Source organism: Lycium barbarum, chromosome 2 (genome assembly GCF_019175385.1).
Source record: "Lycium barbarum isolate Lr01 chromosome 2, ASM1917538v2, whole genome shotgun sequence".
In the NCBI taxonomy this organism is placed as follows: domain Eukaryota; kingdom Viridiplantae; phylum Streptophyta; class Magnoliopsida; order Solanales; family Solanaceae; genus Lycium; species Lycium barbarum.
This window is the reverse complement of record NC_083338.1, coordinates 111062802-111081788: the sequence shown is the minus strand read 5'-3', so window position 1 is coordinate 111081788 and position 18987 is coordinate 111062802. Positions and strand designations below refer to the sequence as shown.

The following is an 18987-nucleotide window of genomic DNA, read 5'->3' as shown; positions in this document are numbered from 1 at the left end:
ATTGGTTGCCGCACAGGCACAACGGCAGAACGTGGGTTCAAGCGATCGGGCAACGAGTACAAAGGCCCGTGATTTTATGAGTTTAAATCCTCTAGAATTCTTCAAGTCAAAGTCGGATGAAGATCTGCAAAGCTTCATAGATGAGATGTTAAGGACATTGAAGATTGTCCATGCCTCTAAGACCGAATCCGTGGAGTTGGCCTCTTATAGACTCCGCGATGTGGTGGTATTATGGTACAACAATTGGATAGCGTCGAGGACCGGAAATGCACCTTCCCCCATTTGGCAAGAGTTTGTTGATGCTTTCATTCGCCATTATTTGCCGTCCGAGGTCCGTCGAGCTACAGCGGACAGGTTTTTGAACCTGAAGAAAGGAAGCATGAGTGCTCGGGAGTATAGTATGCAGTTTAATTCTCTGGCCAAGTATGCCCCGACTATGGTGGCCGACATGGGCGATCGTGTACATAGGTTTGTGAGCGGGTTGGGGCCGCACTTGTTCAAAGATTGTTTGACAGCTTCATTGCAAGATGGGATGGACATTTCCCGCATACAGGCCCATGCTCAGAATCTTGAGGAACGACAACAGCCGCCGAGGAGTGATCGTGATATTAACCGAAGGCAAGGTAAGAAGACTAGGTCTATGGGAGCAAGCAGCGAGAACGGAGGGGGGTCGAGACAGATGTATTCTAAGCACTCGGGACAGTCAGTGACTAGTGCGCCTCCCAGATTTTCAGACAGAGGGTTTGATCATTCTTCCCGATCAGGACAGGGCCAGAGTTCGAGGGCCTCGGATTCTCAGTTTAGGGGAGATTTTAGTCAAAGGAGACCTCCGGTACCGCGGTGCAGCCAGTGCGGTAGATTACATTCCGGACGATGTTATCGGGGTACGGATGCTTGCTATGCTTGTGGTCAGACTGGGCACATGATGAGGGATTGCCCATCGGTGAGAGATAGGGTTGGGGCTCAGCCCACAGGTTCAGCAGCGGGATCTTCTTCACTACGCCCTACAGGACAGATTCCTCAGACGTCGGCAGGTAGAGGCAGAGGCAGAGGGGGAGCATCTACTTCAGGTTCTATTCAGCCCCGCGTATATGCTTTAGCTGGGCGACAGGATCTTGAGTCCTCCCCGGACGTTGTCACAGGTACATTGACTATATTTTCCCGTGATGTATATGCTTTAATCGCTCCGGGTTCTACTTTCTCGTATATTACCCCATATGTTGCTGGTTGTATTGGGGTGAAACCCGAGCCAATTAAACACTTTGAGGTACTCACTCCGGTTGGTGATCCCGTGATAGCAAAACAAGTGTACAAAAATTGTGTCGTCGTGATATGTGATCGTCAGACCAAAGCTGATTTGATTGAGCTGAAAATGGTAGATTTCGATGTAATCATGGGTATGGATTGGTTGGCGTTGTGCTATGCTAATGTTGATTGCCGCACAAAAGTGGTTCGATTCCAATTTCCGGGAGAGCCCGTGCCTGAATTGAAAGGTAATGCAGCATCGCCAAAGGGTAGGTTTATTTCCTATCTCAAGGAAAGGAAGATGATAGCCAACGGTTATATTTACCACTTAGTTCGGGTTCATGACACAGAGGCAAAGCCGCCAACTTTCCAGTCAGTTCCGGTAGTGAATGAATTCCCAGATGTGTTTTCGGACGAACTTCCAGGTCTTCCACCAGAAAGAGAGATTGAATTCGCCATAGATGTGTTGCCGGACACCAAGCCCATTTCTATTCCTCCTTATCGAATGGCCCCGGCGGAATTGAAAGAGCTAAAAGCACAGCTGAAAGATCAGCTTGACAAGGAGTTTATCAGACCCAGCTCATCGCCATGGGGAGCACCAGTCTTGTTCGTGAGAAAGAAGGACGGATCCTTACGAATGTGTATCGACTACAGGCAATTGAACAAAGTGACGATAAAGAACAAATATCCTCTTCCGAGGATTGATGACTTATTCGATCAATTGCAAGGTGCCAAGTGGTTTTCTAAAATAGATTTGAGGTCGGGTTATCATCAAGTGAGAGTTAGAGAAGCGGATATTCCCAAAACAGCCTTCAGAACGAGATATGGCCACTATGAATTCCGAGTAATGTCGTTTGGGCTAACTAACGCTCCGACCGCGTTCATGAATCTGATGAATAATGTATTCAGGCCGCTCTTGGATTTGTTTGTCATAGTATTTATTGATGACATTCTAGTATATTCTCGCACAGAATTAGAACATGCAGATCATTTGGGAATTGTACTTGGCATTCTTCGAGCCCGAGAATTATATGCAAAATTTTCAAAGTGCGAGTTTTGGCTAAATTCTGTAACATTTCTGGGCCATGTTATTTCAGATAATGGCATTCGAGTCGACACTCAGAAAATTGAAGCCGTGAAGACTTGGCCAAGGCCTACGACGCCTACAGAAGTTCATAGTTTTCTGGGGTTGGCAGGTTATTATTGAAGATTCGTAGAGGGCTTTTCATCTATTTCAGCCCCATTGACGAAGCTAACACAGAAGTCCGCTAACTTTCAGTGGAACGATGCATGCGAGCGTAGTTTCCAAGAGCTGAAAGACAGGTTGACCTCAGCTCCGATCTTAACACTCCCAGAATGGTCAGATGGCTACGTGGTATACTGTGATGCTTCCGGTGTTGGACTAGGATGCGTATTGATGCAGCACAGGAAAGTTATTGCATATGCTTCGAGGTAATTGCAGAAACATGAGAAGAATTACCCTACTCATGATCTTGAATTGGCTGCGGTCATCCATGCATTGAAGATATGGAGACATTACTTATATGGTGTCCATGTGGATATCTATACAGATCACAAGAGCCTCCAATAGATTTTTAAATAGAAGGAGCTGAATTTACGGCAGAGGCGGTGGTTAGAATTATTAAAAGATTATGGCGTGAATATTTTGTACCACCCCGGTAAAGCAAATGTAGTAGCTAATGCACTTAGCCGCCGATCAACGGGCAGCTTATGTGGAATCCCCCTTGAAAGGAAAGAGATGGTTCAAGAACTTCACCAATTAGCAAATTTAGGAGTGCGTATAATTGATTCGGGCAATGCCGGGATTAGCATAAATGATTCCACGATTTCGTCCTTGGATATGGAAGTGAAAGAACGGCAGTGCGAAGATCCGCAGTTATGTCGTTATAGAGACACATCTCATGGGAAAGAAAAGTCTCCGTTTGAAGTTTCTATGGATGGAATTCTTAGGTACCGAGGCAGGTTATGTGTGCCGAATGTGGCGGATTTGCGCCGACGAATTCTAGAAGAAGCACATTGCTCTCGATATTCTATTCACCCAGGTGCAACCAAAATGTATCATGATCTCAAGATGATGTACTGGTGGGATGGCATGAAAAGGGACATAGCAGAATTCGTAACACAATGTCCAAATTGCCAACAGGTAAAAGCTGAACACCAGAAGTCGAGAGGCTTGTTGCAAGCAATGGAAATCCCTACCTGGAAATGGGAAGTGATCAACATGGATTTCGTCGTGGGACTACCCCGTTCCCGTGGCAGGTGTGACTCTATATGGGTGATCGTGGATAGGCTGACGAAAGCAGCCTATTTTCTTCAAGTCAAGACCACGTACTCAGCGGAAGACTATGCAAGGTTGTATCTCAAAGAAATTGTGCGACTCCATGGAATCCCATTATCTATTATCACAGATAGAGGAGCAGAGTTTACAGCTAAGTTCTGGAAGTCTTTTCAAGAAGGTTTGGGCACGCAAGTGAAGTTTAGCACGGCATTTCATCCGCAAACTGATGGGCAGGCCGAGCGTACTATTCAAACCTTAGAAGATATGCTACGGGCGTGTGTGTTGGATTTCAGTGGTAGCTGGGATGACCACTTACCCCTTATTGAATTCGCATACAACAATAGCTACCATTCTAGCATACAAATGGCTCCATATCAAGCTTTATATGAGAGGAAATGTAGATCTCCAATCGAATGGTTCGAAATAGGAGAAGCACAACTAGTGGGCCCTGAATTGATCCAACAGGCAATAGAAAAAGTCAAGGTAATCCAAGATCGGTTGTTGATAGCCCAAAGTCGCCAAAAGTCCTATGCAGACAACCGCCGACGAGACTTGGAATTTCAAGCCAGTGATTGGGTGTTCTTGAAAGTATCGCCAATGAAAGGGGTGATGAGATTTGGTAAGAAAGGGAAGCTGAGTCCCAGATACATTGGACCCTACAAAATCATCCGCAAGGTGGGTCAGGTAGCCTATGAATTGGACTTGCCTTCAAAGCTTGAGTCAGTGCACCCAGTTTTTCATGTATCGATGCTCCGCAAGTGTATCGGAGACCCAACAAGAATAGTTCCGGTTGATGATGTCCAAGTGACAGAGAGACTAGCATATGAGGAAGTGCTTGTTGCCATTTTAGATAGACAAGTGCGAACACTTCGAAATAAAGAAGTAGCTTCAGTGAAAGTTTTATGGCGGGACAACAATCGGGAAGAAATGACTTGAAAGGCAGAAGAGAAGATGAAATCCAAGTGCCCGCATTTATTCCAACCCCCAGAGGAGATGCAAGATGAGACGCCAACGGTATGAGGTATGTATGCTTATTTTTCATGCTTTTGGTCGTGTGTGGCCATAGATATGTTGATATTTTGATGTAGCCCTGTGAGGCGATGATATTATGGGTTGTTATGACAGGTTGGTAGTGTCAAATTACAGGGGAAACTCTGGCGAAATTTCGTAGAATTCCGAGTGTTTAACATTCGAGGATGAATGTTCCAAAAGGGGGGAAGAATGTTACACCTCGGAAAAGTCCCCGTACATGTACAATGAATAGACCAACGAAGGGTATGAGTGTGCGATGTTTTACTAAGTAGGGAATGATGATTCATGAATTTTTGAAAATAAGAAAGTTGTAGAATTTCAATTCACCCAGTGGTCGTAAAACAGAATACGGCCCGTAAAGTGATTTACGGACCGTATACTGCCATCGTCCTCCAACGTTCCAAAAAATTTCAAACTTTCTGTCCAAAGTTTAAACGGTAAATACGACCCAGTTTACGGACCGTAAATTGAAATACGGCCCATAAAATGTGGCCGTAAACCATCATGACTTCCAGCAAACCTTTCTGTTTTTGATATGCTTAAATACGACCACGTTATACGGCCCGTAAACTGTGGTTTACGACCACTGTAAACCCCGACGACTGTTCATTAAAAATCAGATTTTGTGATTATTATAAGTGACTTTCTCATTCATTTTCATTCATATTTCAACTACAACCTTCAAGAACCCTCTAGAACTTATCCAAACATTTCATCCACAAAATTTAAGAGAATCAAATGGAGATCAAGATCAACAATACCAAATCCATGAAACAAAGTGTGTGAAACTCAAGTGAAGTTCATCCAAACCAAGAAATTCCAAGGAAGGAAAAATAGGGTTTTAAGGAAGGAGGAAGAACTCCACTCTAGGATTATTCCACCACCATCTAAGGTAAGTTTTATGACTTTAGCATGTTGTTTAAGGTCTTGGAAAGCTAAGATTCTTGAATTGTAGAAAGACATGGAAAATGGGTCTTAAATGTGGAGAAAATAGAGAAGAATGGTGGATTTTGCTCAAAGTATATGAATGACGATTGTAGATACGATATTGTGAAGTGCTGTTGTAAATGTTTGGGAGTTGATATAGACTATGAGAAAAGTAGTATAAATAAAGGAAGTGCTGCCCAATTTTTCTCTAGAAATAGTGACGCATTCCCATAGTCGATTAACTAACGTCAACACGAATTCTTTCGTGAAGGTAGCGACGTGCCATTAAAGGAGAGCAAGTGAACGATAGCTTAGCTGAACGACAAAGGTATGTGAGGCTACTCCTTTCTTTCTAATGGCATGAATCCTATGGCATAACTTTCTCTCTTATCCATGAATCCCTTAAGTTCCGAAAGATATGAGTCTATGTCCAGAATTAGATACACAAGGCAACGCGTTAAGTATAGAGATGCTAAGATGTATGATGTCATCTACCGTTTATACTCACCTAATACGCTAGTTCCTTCAAGGTGAGACAGATTAGTGACGAAAGCTCCATAATGGAATCGAGGGTTCACGACCTTGCGTCACCTCGATGGAATATAGTTATTCTAGAGGCCTTATGCATGTACGATGATAAGCATATTTTGATAAGAATATTATTATAAGTATTTTATGATGAGCATGTTATAATCATATTACACCGGGCCTAGTTGGTCGGGCAGTCACCGCGAAAGCGGGCAGCTTATACGATACATCATGACCAGTTGGCATGGGCAGACACCACTAGTGGGCGGCATGAGATGGTACCCCGGACGCGGGAGGCCTGGACGCGGGCTAATGTTACTAATTATCACACCGCACCTATATGGTCGGGCAGTTCATATATATATGATATGCATACATGGGATGATGATAAGCTTAAAAGTAAGTCAGCATGCATTACTTTTCATGTAATTCCCAGTCAGGTACAGTTGCTCCATACTTGATGCCTCCCTTGTTTCCTTGATGCATTATTATTGTTCATGCCTCTCATACTCAGTACAATATTCGTACTGTCGTCCGTTTTCTTTGGACGCTGTGTTCATGCCCACAGGTAGACAGGGAGGTGAGCTCGATCCAGATCCTTAGTAGCTGCCAGCTGATTGCGAGCACTCCATTGTCCGGAGGTGCTCATGATTATTCTCTTGGTATATGTATATTTTGGGCATGGTGGAGTCTTGTTCCACCTATATGTATAGTATGTCAGTAGAGGCTCGTAGATGCGCAGTGTGGGTAGATGGTCTCACGAGAGGATTTTATGTATGTGTATGTATTATTTTGATGGCCGAGAGGCTTATGTATATAAAAGTATTTTTATTTTCTCAAATGAAAAGATGATCTTCTTATGTCCTAAGCATGATTTGATAAAAGAGCATTAAATAGGTAGGTGAGTAGCAGAACGAGTGGTGCTCGGTGGCTAGCCCCGGGTACCCGTCACGGCCCCTAGCTGGGTCGTGACAACAAACCGAAACCATGACTTACTCTTTCCAAAAGAGAATCCTATTCTTCCTGAAAACTCTAAGCTATTTCATCGAAACTTGTCGTTCTCATAGTTGACTTGGTTAGTCTTAAGTTTCCTGAACTCTTCAAATAACTTATCTAGGAACTTACCATCGAGTATTGCATAGTGCAAGATCTGCCAACATCCAATGATCAGAACGGAGCCTTATCACAATCCTAGAATCTCTCTGAAGCACAACCATTATTGTTATAACCCATTGTACTAATCGAGAGGCTGATTCTGGTGAAATACCACAAGCACTACTAATAACAAACCTCAAAAATCAGGCGTTCCTTATCACATCCGTTTAAACTGATTTACTTGGAACCCATAAGTTCCCTTGGAGTTACAAACTCGATCTAACCATTTCCATTCAAACCAGAATGACCCACAATGAACACACCATTTCAGAATATACTAATAATCACACAAACTAATTCCAAGATCCGAAACTCATCACACTCTTACCGTGCACAGCAAACCATAAGTAGCCACTCTTGGCTCTAAAAGCTGAAACTTACCCAAATTGTTCTAAAGGTACCGGATGACTAAATCTTGCGAATGCGGCCTCAAATTCCTTAACATTACCCAATACGCATTCCTAGTACAACCCAAATTTTTCTGACACTAAGGACAAATGTACTACTAAATCAATCTTTTAACTATCAAACATTCAATTATAATACCTCAATAACTCATAATACTTCTGAAAGCATCAAAATCCCACCATCCCTGGCGCTTACAAGCATAATCATTTCGGGGCCATAATATCCGAAGTCATTCCGTCAATGTTTTTCATAACATAAAACACTTACCACAACATGATCCCATCTTGGAATCACTGATAGCCATAACATATTAAGAATTTCTACAAATCCTTTCTCTTAAACACACACTAACTCATTCACTGGTCACCACTTTTTATCACTTACCCATTCCGTAATCTTACGTTCTCAATCACACAATAATCACAAGCTCTTCTATTCTATACTAGACTACAATACCATCATTCAAATAAATTCAAGTACTCCCAATGGCGTACCTAATTCTTGCCACTCTCGACTAACACCAACCAATTCTCAAAGCCACCAAATTAATTGCCGCAAATCATAAGTCTTGCACACTACCGAACTAACCTTGAAGATAGAATCACACCACACACTTTACACATTAGAGTTACCTTTCAACATATCAGAGTCTAAACCGACTATACTCTAAATCCAACGAAGTTGTCACGACCCAACCCGCCATGACTGGCACCCAACTAAATCCTAGTGGGCGAACCAACACACAAGATCTCTATTCATTCAAGTCTGATTTTATATTAAACAAGTCAAATGATTATACTCATTCATGCATCAAATAAACTCAGTAGGTCACCATAAAATACTTAAACAAGTGCGGAAGTCTAACTATTACAAATTCCCCAAAATCCAAAAGTCATCGTACAGGACTCTAAGCCAAAACATGTCTAAGAACTGAAATCTGCCTAATAAATATCCACAATGTCCAGAATAAGAAAAGACATCTTAAGTAGAAGATCTTCGGGCGGCCTAGCATGAGAAGAAGCTCACCCCAAAATCTGTCAGCAATTATCCTCCACGCTAGATGTGAGGACGAGCAGCGGTCTCTATATCAAAATCTGCACTCAAAGATTGCAGCAAGGTAGTATCAGTACAAACACTATGTACCGGTAAGCATCATAGGCCGATTAAGATTAGTATCATGCATATCTTATGAAATCAATAAAATAAACAAGCCAGTCAATCATACACGAATATCAATACATCACAACAAGTCAACCACGGACAATCACAACAATTCAACAAATTGCCAAGAATAAAAAACACGTCAATCGCAACGGAGATCAATTTACCACTATACCCCCACTCGCTGTACACACATGCTATCTGATGTCATAGCTCAGTAGTCATGACCTGCAGAGGACCCATGGTGTCCATGTACCACTCATTCGGGAACACTCCTCGGACCCGAGTACAACCTCCGCTCCGGAACGAACCTCGGACGCGGGCTATAACAATAAACCTCTCGTTTCCGAAAATATCCTCGAACCACGAGTCCATAATCAAGGCCACATGTGTGCCTCGTCATACCCTTTCCAGAACAGTATTTCTCACCTTCTGAATATCCATATTCATCTAATCATTTCATGTCACAATACCTTCGAGAAGACTATATTAACTTCTCATCACAATACAACCACTGCAGATTAAATCACATAGGAATAATGGCATGGAGCCTACACAACATCCAATCACAAACACATAGGATCTTAACCACACAATATCATGTAATGAATACTAGACATGTTTTCTGCTAATGAAATCACAAACATACATTCAACTAACCAAAGTCTAACTCAAGTAAACTATAACCTACCGCAGAGTAGAGCTGGAACAATGTCTGTCACTCTGCCACAGCCTTTCATTTCCTCAAAGCCTCAATACGTTCACGGTCTAGAAATAGAAGACTCAATGAGTCACATTGCTCAATTTGCAAATACCAATGCAAGAATTACCCTTTCCTCTCCCCATTCTAAGGGTGGATGATTTTCTAGGTGCTAAACAACCTATAAAAGATCCTAACATTCATACATCATCAATTCATACCACATTCTATCAAACATTCCCATTACAACCAGTTTTCCATGGCAAATACACCATTTTTATAGAACCCTAGGTCTCCAATCACTTAGTTTATGTCTCCAAATGTTCAATTTATGACAAATAGCAACTAACCAACACATTTAGATGATAAATATGCGATAATAACCCTAACCTATCAGTTTAGAAGCTTTATTAACATGATAGGGTTTCTATTTCAATTTCATCATTAAAGACCCATAAAGATGATTACAATAATGAAGGGGAAATGAATGATAGGATGAAAAGCAATGGAACTTACCTCTCAAGGTTGTCTTGCCCTAGCTTGAAAATTCTTTCTAAGTGTTTGTTGGGAAGTGTGTTGGGGCGTTACGAATGAGAAAATAAAACTAAGGCATTAAAACCCGGCTACTATTTTCTGTCGACCGCTGCGGCGGTCATTACGCCGCTGCAGCGATCCCGCTATAGTGGCCAAGCCACCGCTATAGCGGCCCCATAATAAATTCCCTCACTGCTATAGCGGTCACAAGCCCGCCATAGCGGCCTCGCTGTAGCAGTCAAAGGCCCGCCATAGCGGCCCAAGAGAAAGTGGCAGACCGCTGGAAGCGGTAAGCCTACCGCTATGGCGGTACCGTTGTGCCGCAGCGGTGCATTTTGGGCAGTAGCTTGATTTTCTGTCCAGTTTCCCCCCTATCAGCCCATATTTCATCCAAGCCCTCAAAAATACAACATAAAACATGCATACATACAAAAGACACCCTACGAATCCACCTGCAGACTCGGAATTTCTAATGGAGCCCTAAATTCAAAATAACGATCAGAAGGGTTGTTACAACAGATACCAATTAAGACACCGTTCATCCCCGAACGGAAAAGCATGAGAATCTAGGGAGGAGTTAACTGACTCGGCGAAAAGCTGAGGGTATTTTCTATGCATATCCGACTCTATTTCCCAAGTAGCTTCTTCCACTGGTCGATTCTTCCACTGAACTTTCACAGAAGCTATTACCTTGGACCTCAACCTGCGAACATCCCTGTCTAAGATAGCAATGGGCTCTTTCTCGTATGACAAATTTTCATCTAACAAAACTGAATCCCAACGTATGATATAGGAACCATCACCGTGGTACCTCTTCAACATCGACACATGGAACACCGGATGAATGCCTGATAATCCCGGAGGTAAAGCCAACTTGTAAGCCACCTCTCCCAAACGTTTGAGAATCTCAAACGGGCCAATGAACCTTGGGCTAAGCTTGCCCTTCTTTCCAAACCTCATCACACCCTTCATGGGTGAGACCTTCAATAACACTTTCTCTTCTTCCTCAAACTCAAGATCTCGGACCTTGCGGTCTGCATACTCTTTCTGCCTATTCTGCGCTACCAATAGCTTGGCTTGAATCACCTTCACCTTCGCTAGGGACTCTCTTAGAAGATCAGTTCCCCAAGGCCTCACCTCAAACGCAGCGAACCACCCAATAGGAGACCTACACCTCCTCCCATACAACGCATCAAACGGAGCCATATCAATACTCGAGTGATAGCTATTATTGTAAGCAAATTTGGCTATGGGAAAGAATTGATCCCAATGCCCACCGATATCTATCACCCACGCACGAAGCATATCCTCCAGAACCTGAATAGTCCGCTCAAACTGCCTATCAGTCTAAGGATGGAATGTTGTGCTAAGATCTAACCTCGTACCCTACTCCTCATGCAAACACTTCCAAAACTTATATGTGAACGTGGTACCCCTATCGGACACAATGGAGATAGGAATCCTGTGGAGTCTAAGTACCTCCCGAATGTAAACTTTAGCCAACTTCTCTACATTATAGGTTATCTTCACTAGAATAAAGTGAGCAGACTTAGTCAACCTGTCAACAATAACCCAGATAGAGTCAAACTTCCCTACTGTCTTTGGAACACCCACTACGAAATCCATGGCTATTCTTTCCCACTTCCATTCAGGAATGGGCATTCTCTGCAATGTACCCCCAGGCTTCTGGTGTTCATACTTCACCTGTTGGCAATTTAGGCACTGCGCCACGAACTCTACAATATCCCGCTTCATCATAGTCCACCATTAATGTTGCCTCAAGTCACGATACATCTTAGTGACACCAGGGTGGATAGAATACCTCGAACTATGAGCCTCTGTCAGAATGGTCTTAATCAAGTCGCCCAGAGGTGGCGTACATCCTTAACGGCCTCTATTCCTGACGCGAACAACCGCTTTCTTGGAACTAATTCATAGGCACTTTCCATTAGTTAGACTTCACACACTATATAAAAAAATAGTGCCCTTTGATTCGCAGCACGGCCTCCTTGGCCTCACCACGTAACACCTTGTCTCGTATTTTACATAGCTTAGCATCTTCGAACTGCTTAGCCTTAATCTGCTCTAAAATGATGACCGAGCCTCAACACAAGCCAAGACCTTGCCTGTGTTAGAGATATCCAGTCTCATAAAACTATTAGCCAGAGTCTGCACCTCTCTAGCTAACGGACACTTAGAAGAAATTAAACGAGCCAGACTTCCCATACTAGCCGACTTCCGGCTCAATGCATCATCTACCACATTAGCCTTACTAGGGTGATACAAGATGGTGATGTCATAATCCTTCAGTAGTTACATCCACCTCCGCTGTCTAGAGTTCTGATCTTTCTGAGTGAACACATGATGCAAACTGCGATGGTCTGTGTACACTTCACAATGGACACCATACAAGTAGTGCCTCCAGATTTTCAATGCAAACACAACCGCTGCCAACTCTAGATCATGAATAGGATAGTTCTTCTCATGCAGCTTTAACTGCCGAGAAGCATAAGCAATCACCTTCTTTTCCTGCATCAAAATAGTACCCAAACCAGAACGTGAAGCATCACAATAAACTACAAAATCCTTGCCCTCAACGGGCAATGCCAGAATCGGTGCTGTAGTCAACAATGTTTTGAGCTTTTGAAAGCTCTCCTCACACTTGTCGGACCACTGAAACGGTACCTCCTTCTGAGTCAAACGGGTCATATGAGAAGCAATCGAAGCAAACCCTTTCACAAACCGACGATAGTAGCTAGCCAGACCCACAAAACTATGGATCTCGGTCACTGACTTGGGCTTAGTCCATTCCTTGACTGCCTGAATTTTTCGAGGGTCCATCATAATACCCTCTTTCGAAATAGCATGCCCCAAGAACGACACAGAAGACAACCAGAATTCACACTTGGAGAATTTAGCATACTACTCCTTCTCTGCAATGCTCCAAGAGCAATTCTCAAATGTTTCTCATGCTCTTCCTTACTCCTAGAGTACACCAGGATATTATCAATGAACACTATAACGAATGAGTCTAGGTAGGGCTTCAACACACTGTTCATCAAATCCATAAACGCCGCTGGGGAATTTGTAAGTCCAAAAGACATAACCAAGAATTCATAGTGCCCATACCTAGTCCGAAAAACAGTTTTAGGAATATCCTCCGCCCAAATATTCAACCGAAGCTCCCTGTAACTGATCAAACAAGTCATCAATACAGGGGATGAGATACTTGTTTCGGAAGGTTACCTTATTCAGCTGCCGGTAATCAATACAAATACGCATAGACCTATCTTTCTTCTTAACCAACAACACAGGAGCACCCCACGGAGAGGTACTCGGGAGAATAAACCCCTTACTCAGAAGATCTTGCAAATGTTCCTTCAGTTCCCTGAGTTCTGCTGGTGCCATCCTATAAGGTGGAATAGAGATAGGACGAGTCCCTGGGTCTAAGTCAATCCTGAAGTCAATATCACAGTCAGGTAGCATACCAAGCAAGTCCGCGGGGAACACATTCGCAAACTCGCGTACCACTAGAACCGACTCAAGGGATGAAGTATCTGCACTGGTATGATATATATATGCCAGATAAGCTAAACAACCCTTCTCTACTAGCTTCCTATCACGAACAAAGGATATTACTTTCTTAGGAGGGACTAAGGTTACCCTTCCACTCGAGTCTAGGTGCCCCGGGCATGGCTAGTGTAACAGTCTTAGAATGAAAATTAAGTATAGCATAATGCGGGGACAACCAACTCATACCCAAAATAACATCGAAATCTACCATGTCTAAAATCATCAAATCTGCCCAAGTACGATACCCCATAAAAGAAATTGCACACGCAGGGTAAACGCTTTCCACTACCACAGAATCCCCAATAGGAGTAGACACAAAAATAGAAGTATCAAGAGTATCACACATCATATCCAGACCCACAGTAAAATAGGTAGATATGTAGGAAAAGGTAGAACCCGGATCAAACAAAACAGAAGCCATACGGTCATAAACGGAGATAGTAACTGTGATAACCGCATCGGAGGCCTCAGCCTCGGGTCTACCTGGGAAGGCGTACAAATGATTGTGACCCCCTGTTGCCTGCGTACCACCGTGATTACCATTACCAGTATAAGCCCCGCCCCTGCCGGGTTGCTCTCTGCCTCTACCTGCCTGAGGACTGCCTTGGTTAGGCTGAGCACCACCCCCACCCACGGTGTGGCCGCCCCGTCCTGCCGATGCGCCATCCTTAGCCCCTCGATCTGTTGCATATAGAGCTCGGGGAGCCTGATATTGATTCCTCTGTCCACTCTGTCTAAGTCTGGGGCAATATCTCTTAATATGCCCTATCTCACCACACTCGAAGCAAGCACGGTCCAGCGTAGGCCGCTGAACAGAAGATGACGAAGCAGTTTAGCCTCCTTACTGACCGGAAGCCTGATAATTTGCCCCTGATGGGCCCTCAGCATACACCTGCATCGAGGACTGAACCGGACGCCCCGAATAAACCTGTGAACTCTGACCCCTCGAGAAAGAGTTGCTGAACATCCCACCTCTATGGGCCTTCTTCTCTACATGCTTTACCTGACTCTCTTGCCTAATACCCTCAACAGTACGGACGTGCTCCACTACCTCCTGAAATAAAGCCCCAGTGGCTACAAGCTGAAGAGCTAATAAATGAAGCCCAGTGTTCAACCCCTTCACAAACCGCCGTATCCTCTCCCCCTCAGTGGGCAGCAACTGAATAGAATATAGGGATAGGGAGTGAAAACGGGACTTATACACAGCAACCGACGAGTTCCCCTGATCAATAGTAGCAATCTCATCCTTCCTTCGGTCCCTTAGAGTACGCGGAATGTACTTATCCAAAAACAGAGAGTAAAACTGGACCCACATCAACGGAGGAGACCCAACTGGCCTACACTCCATAAAATCCCTCCACCAAAGCTTGGCATCACCCAAGAACTGGAACGTCATGAACTCTACCCCGTACTTATCCACGACCCCCATCTTATGGAGCCGCTCATGACAGTCGATGATGAACTCATATGCGTCCTCTGACCCAGTACCATAAAACACAGGAGGCTTCATTTTTGTGAGCCTCCAAAACAGATCATGCTCCTCCCCAGTCATCACTGGACCTGCAACAGGCCTCGGGAAGGCCTCAAAACCCGAAACCTCATCAAAGCGAGGCGCCACTTCTGCTGCGTGCTGAACCCCCGGAGCCTGTGCTCTGTCCGGATCTGGAGCCGCTACTCTTACGCCCCTATCTGCTGACCCACTGGTATAGCTCTGGTCTGTGCTAACCCACATAACAGATTCAGCACTTGTGCCATCGCGTCTGGTACACCCTGAGCAGCTGCAGCTCCTGGTGGAACTGGTACTGCTGCTGGCTGGGCAGGTGCGGCTGCAACTCCCGCTGCCTCGTTTCGGACCACTGGAGGCATGGGGTCAACCATTGGGACGCCATCCCCAACTGGGGCCGCCCCTCTAATAGCTCTTCGGCCTCCACCTCTTCCTCTAGCTACTGCCGCGCGTCTCCTTGCCATCTGCGAGAGAATGAAGGATAGTCAGATACTAATTTGAATCAGCAGATACCAATTGGAATCAAGTACAACGAAAGAAGAAAGAAAAGGGAGTTTTCCTAGTGTCCGGCAACCTCTCGAAGATAAGTACAGACGTCTCCGTATCGATCCACAAGACTCTGCTAAACATGTCCTGGTACGGTGAGATCGACGAACCAAAGGCTCTGATACCAACCTTGTCACGACCCAACCCGCCATGATTGGCACTCAACTAAATCCTACTGGGCGAACCAACACACAAGATCTCTATTCATTCAAGTTTGATTTTATATTAAACAAGTCAAACGATTATACTCATTCACACATCAAATAAACTGAGTAGGCCATGCTATAAAATACTAAAACAAGTGCGGAAGTCTAACTATTACAAATTCCCCAAAATCCGAAAGTCATCGTACAAGACTCTAAGCAAAAACATGTCTAAGAACTGAAATCTGCCTAATAAATATCCATAATGTCCAGAATAAGAAAAGACATCTTAAATAGAAGATCTTCGGGCGGCCTGGCATGAGAAGAAGAAGCTCACCCAAAATCTGCCAGCAATTATCCTCCACGCTAGATGTGAGGACGAGTAGCGATCTCTATATCAAAATCTGCACTCAAAGATTGCAGCAAGGTAGTATCAATACAAACACTATGTACCGGTAAGCATCATAGGCCGACTAAGATTAGTATCATGCATATCTTATGAAATCAATAAAATAAACAAGCCAGTCAATCATACACGAATATCATTACATCACAACAAGTCAACCACGGACAATCACAACAATTCACCAAATTGCCAAGAATCACAAACACGTCAACCGCAATGGAGATCAATTTACCACTATACCCCCACTCGCTGTACACACATGCTATCTGATGTCATAGCTCCGTAGTCATGACCTACAGGGGACCCATGGTGTCCATGTACCACTCGTTCGGGAACACTCCTCGGACCCAAGCACAACCTCCACTCCGGAATGAACCTCGGACGCCGGATATAACAATAAACCTTTCATTTCCCGAACTATCCTCGGACCACGAGTCCATAATCTAGGCCACATGTGTGCCTCGTCATACCCTTTACAGAACAGTGTTTCTCACCTTCTCAATATCCATATTCACCTCATCATTTCATGTCATAATACCCTCGAGAAGACTATATTAACTTCTCATCACAATACAACCACTGCAGATTAAATCACACAGGAATAATGGCATGGAGCCTACACAACATTCAATCACAAACACGTAGGATCTTAACCACACAATATCAGGTAATGAATACTAGACATTTTCTCCTAATGAAATCACAAACATACATTCAACTAACTAAAGTCTAACTCAAGTAAACTGTAACCTACCTCATAGTAGAGCTGGAACAATGCCTGTCACTCTACCACAACCTTTCCTTTCCTCAAAGCCTCAATACGTTCACGGTCTAGAAATAGAAGACTCAATGAGTCACATTGCTCAATTTGCAAATACCAAGGCAAGAAATACCCTTTCCTCTCCCCATTCTAAGGGTGGATGATTTTCTAGGTGCGAAACAACCTATCAAAGCTCCTAACATTCATACATCATCAATTTATACCAAATTCTATCAAACATTCCCATTACAACCAGTTTTCCATGGCAAATACACCATTTTTATAGAACCTTAGGTCTCCAATCACTTAGTTTATGTCTCTAAATGTTCAATTTATGATAAATACCAACTTACCAACGCATTTAGATGATAAATATGCGATAATAACCCTAACCCATCAGTTTAGGAGCTTTATTAACAAGATAGGGTTTCTATTTCAATTTCACCATTAAAGACCCATGAAGATGATTACAATAATGAAGGGGAAAGGAATGATAGAATGAAAAGCAATGGAACTTAATTCTCAAGGTTGTCTTTCCCTAGCTTTAAAATTCTCTCTAAGTGTTTGTTGGGAAGTGTGTTGGGGCGTTATGAATGAGAAAATAAAACTAAGGCATTAAAAACCCGGCTACTGTTTTCTGTCGACCGCTGCGGCGGTCATTACGCCGGTGCAGCGGTCCCGCTATAGCGGCCAAGCCACCGCTATAGTGGTCCCATAATAAATCCCTTCACCGCTATAGTGGTCACAACCCCTCTATAGCGGCCTCGCTGTAGCGGTCAAAGGCCCGCCACAGCGGCCCAAGAGAAGGTGGCGGACCGCTGGAAGCGGTCAGCCTACCGCTTCGGCGGTACCGCTGTAGCGATACTCTCACCGCCGCAGCGGTGCATTTTGGGCAGTTGCTCGATTTTATGTCCAGTTTCCCCCTATCACCCCACATTTCATCCAAGGCCTCAAAAACACAACACAAAACATGCATACATACAAAAAGACGCCCTACGAATCCACCCACGGACTCGGAATTTCCAATGGAATCCTAATTTCCCATAACGATTGGAAGGGTCGTTACAGAAGCATATACTTGGTCCACAATGACCCACTTTCCTCCACTAAGGTTCCCTTATTCCATTCCTTATTTTGAATTCCAAACTGATCCATATAACTGAAAAAGGTTTAAGCCTTATCTCTGATTCACTAAATTAGAATGTCTCCATTGTCGAACCTAAGCACACCTAACCATTCAAGCGACTATACCATCAACTTCAACTGGATAACAACACCGATAAATAATAAAACTCAGCGAAGCCACACAATAAGTACAAAGGCTCTCGGCCTCAATCCGATACTGGACATAACTCCTAACAGTTGCTTGGTTACTAGAATCTTACTCTCGTAATAATAGTCACACAAAAATTCTCATAAGCATGCCAAATACCAATTATTTCCTTCTTAGTACTCTAGAATTTTCTATCCAAATCCTCTTTATCTCGACTCAATTCCATGTACACAACAAGTACCAATACCAATCCCCTTAAGGTTTCGAATTCTCTATACTCCCTCTCAATATCGACCTGTTAGTACTTACTCTCAACTCCCCTTATCTACCATACGCAATCACTACACTCATCGAATTTGGTAATCCCTAGCGAACTCACACTCATCCTCGTATTCGGAGTCAAAACCATTTTTTTCCAAATCCAATCCTATCCTCAACAGATTGCTCTTACTAAGCCCACATGCATTGACCATTTCCTAGCAACCGACCACTAGGATCACAGATACCCTTCGACTCTTATTACCAACTCCACTTCTCTCAAAGAACCGACAATGAAACATCTTAACCAAATTCCCACAATGGAAACTCACACCATAACTAAAACTGAACTTGGTCAAGTGTCCGAATTAAGACGACACTTTTCATATCGTATTGCAACCTGACATACGAAATCGATAGCGCAGAATTTAGAACGGGTTTTATGCCATTCGAAGAAGAATACAACAAAAATTCACAGATACCAATTGGAATCTCCTAGATACCAATTGGGCCCTACCGAGATACAAATTCGACC

General features: G+C 43.7%; 1 pseudogene; it reads right to left on the bottom strand.

Annotated features, from left to right (window-relative positions):
* Positions 1-14958, bottom strand: part of LOC132628741 (uncharacterized) — a 28242-nt pseudogene extending 13284 nt beyond the window's left edge.
* Positions 14959-18987: the final 4029 nt, after the last annotated feature.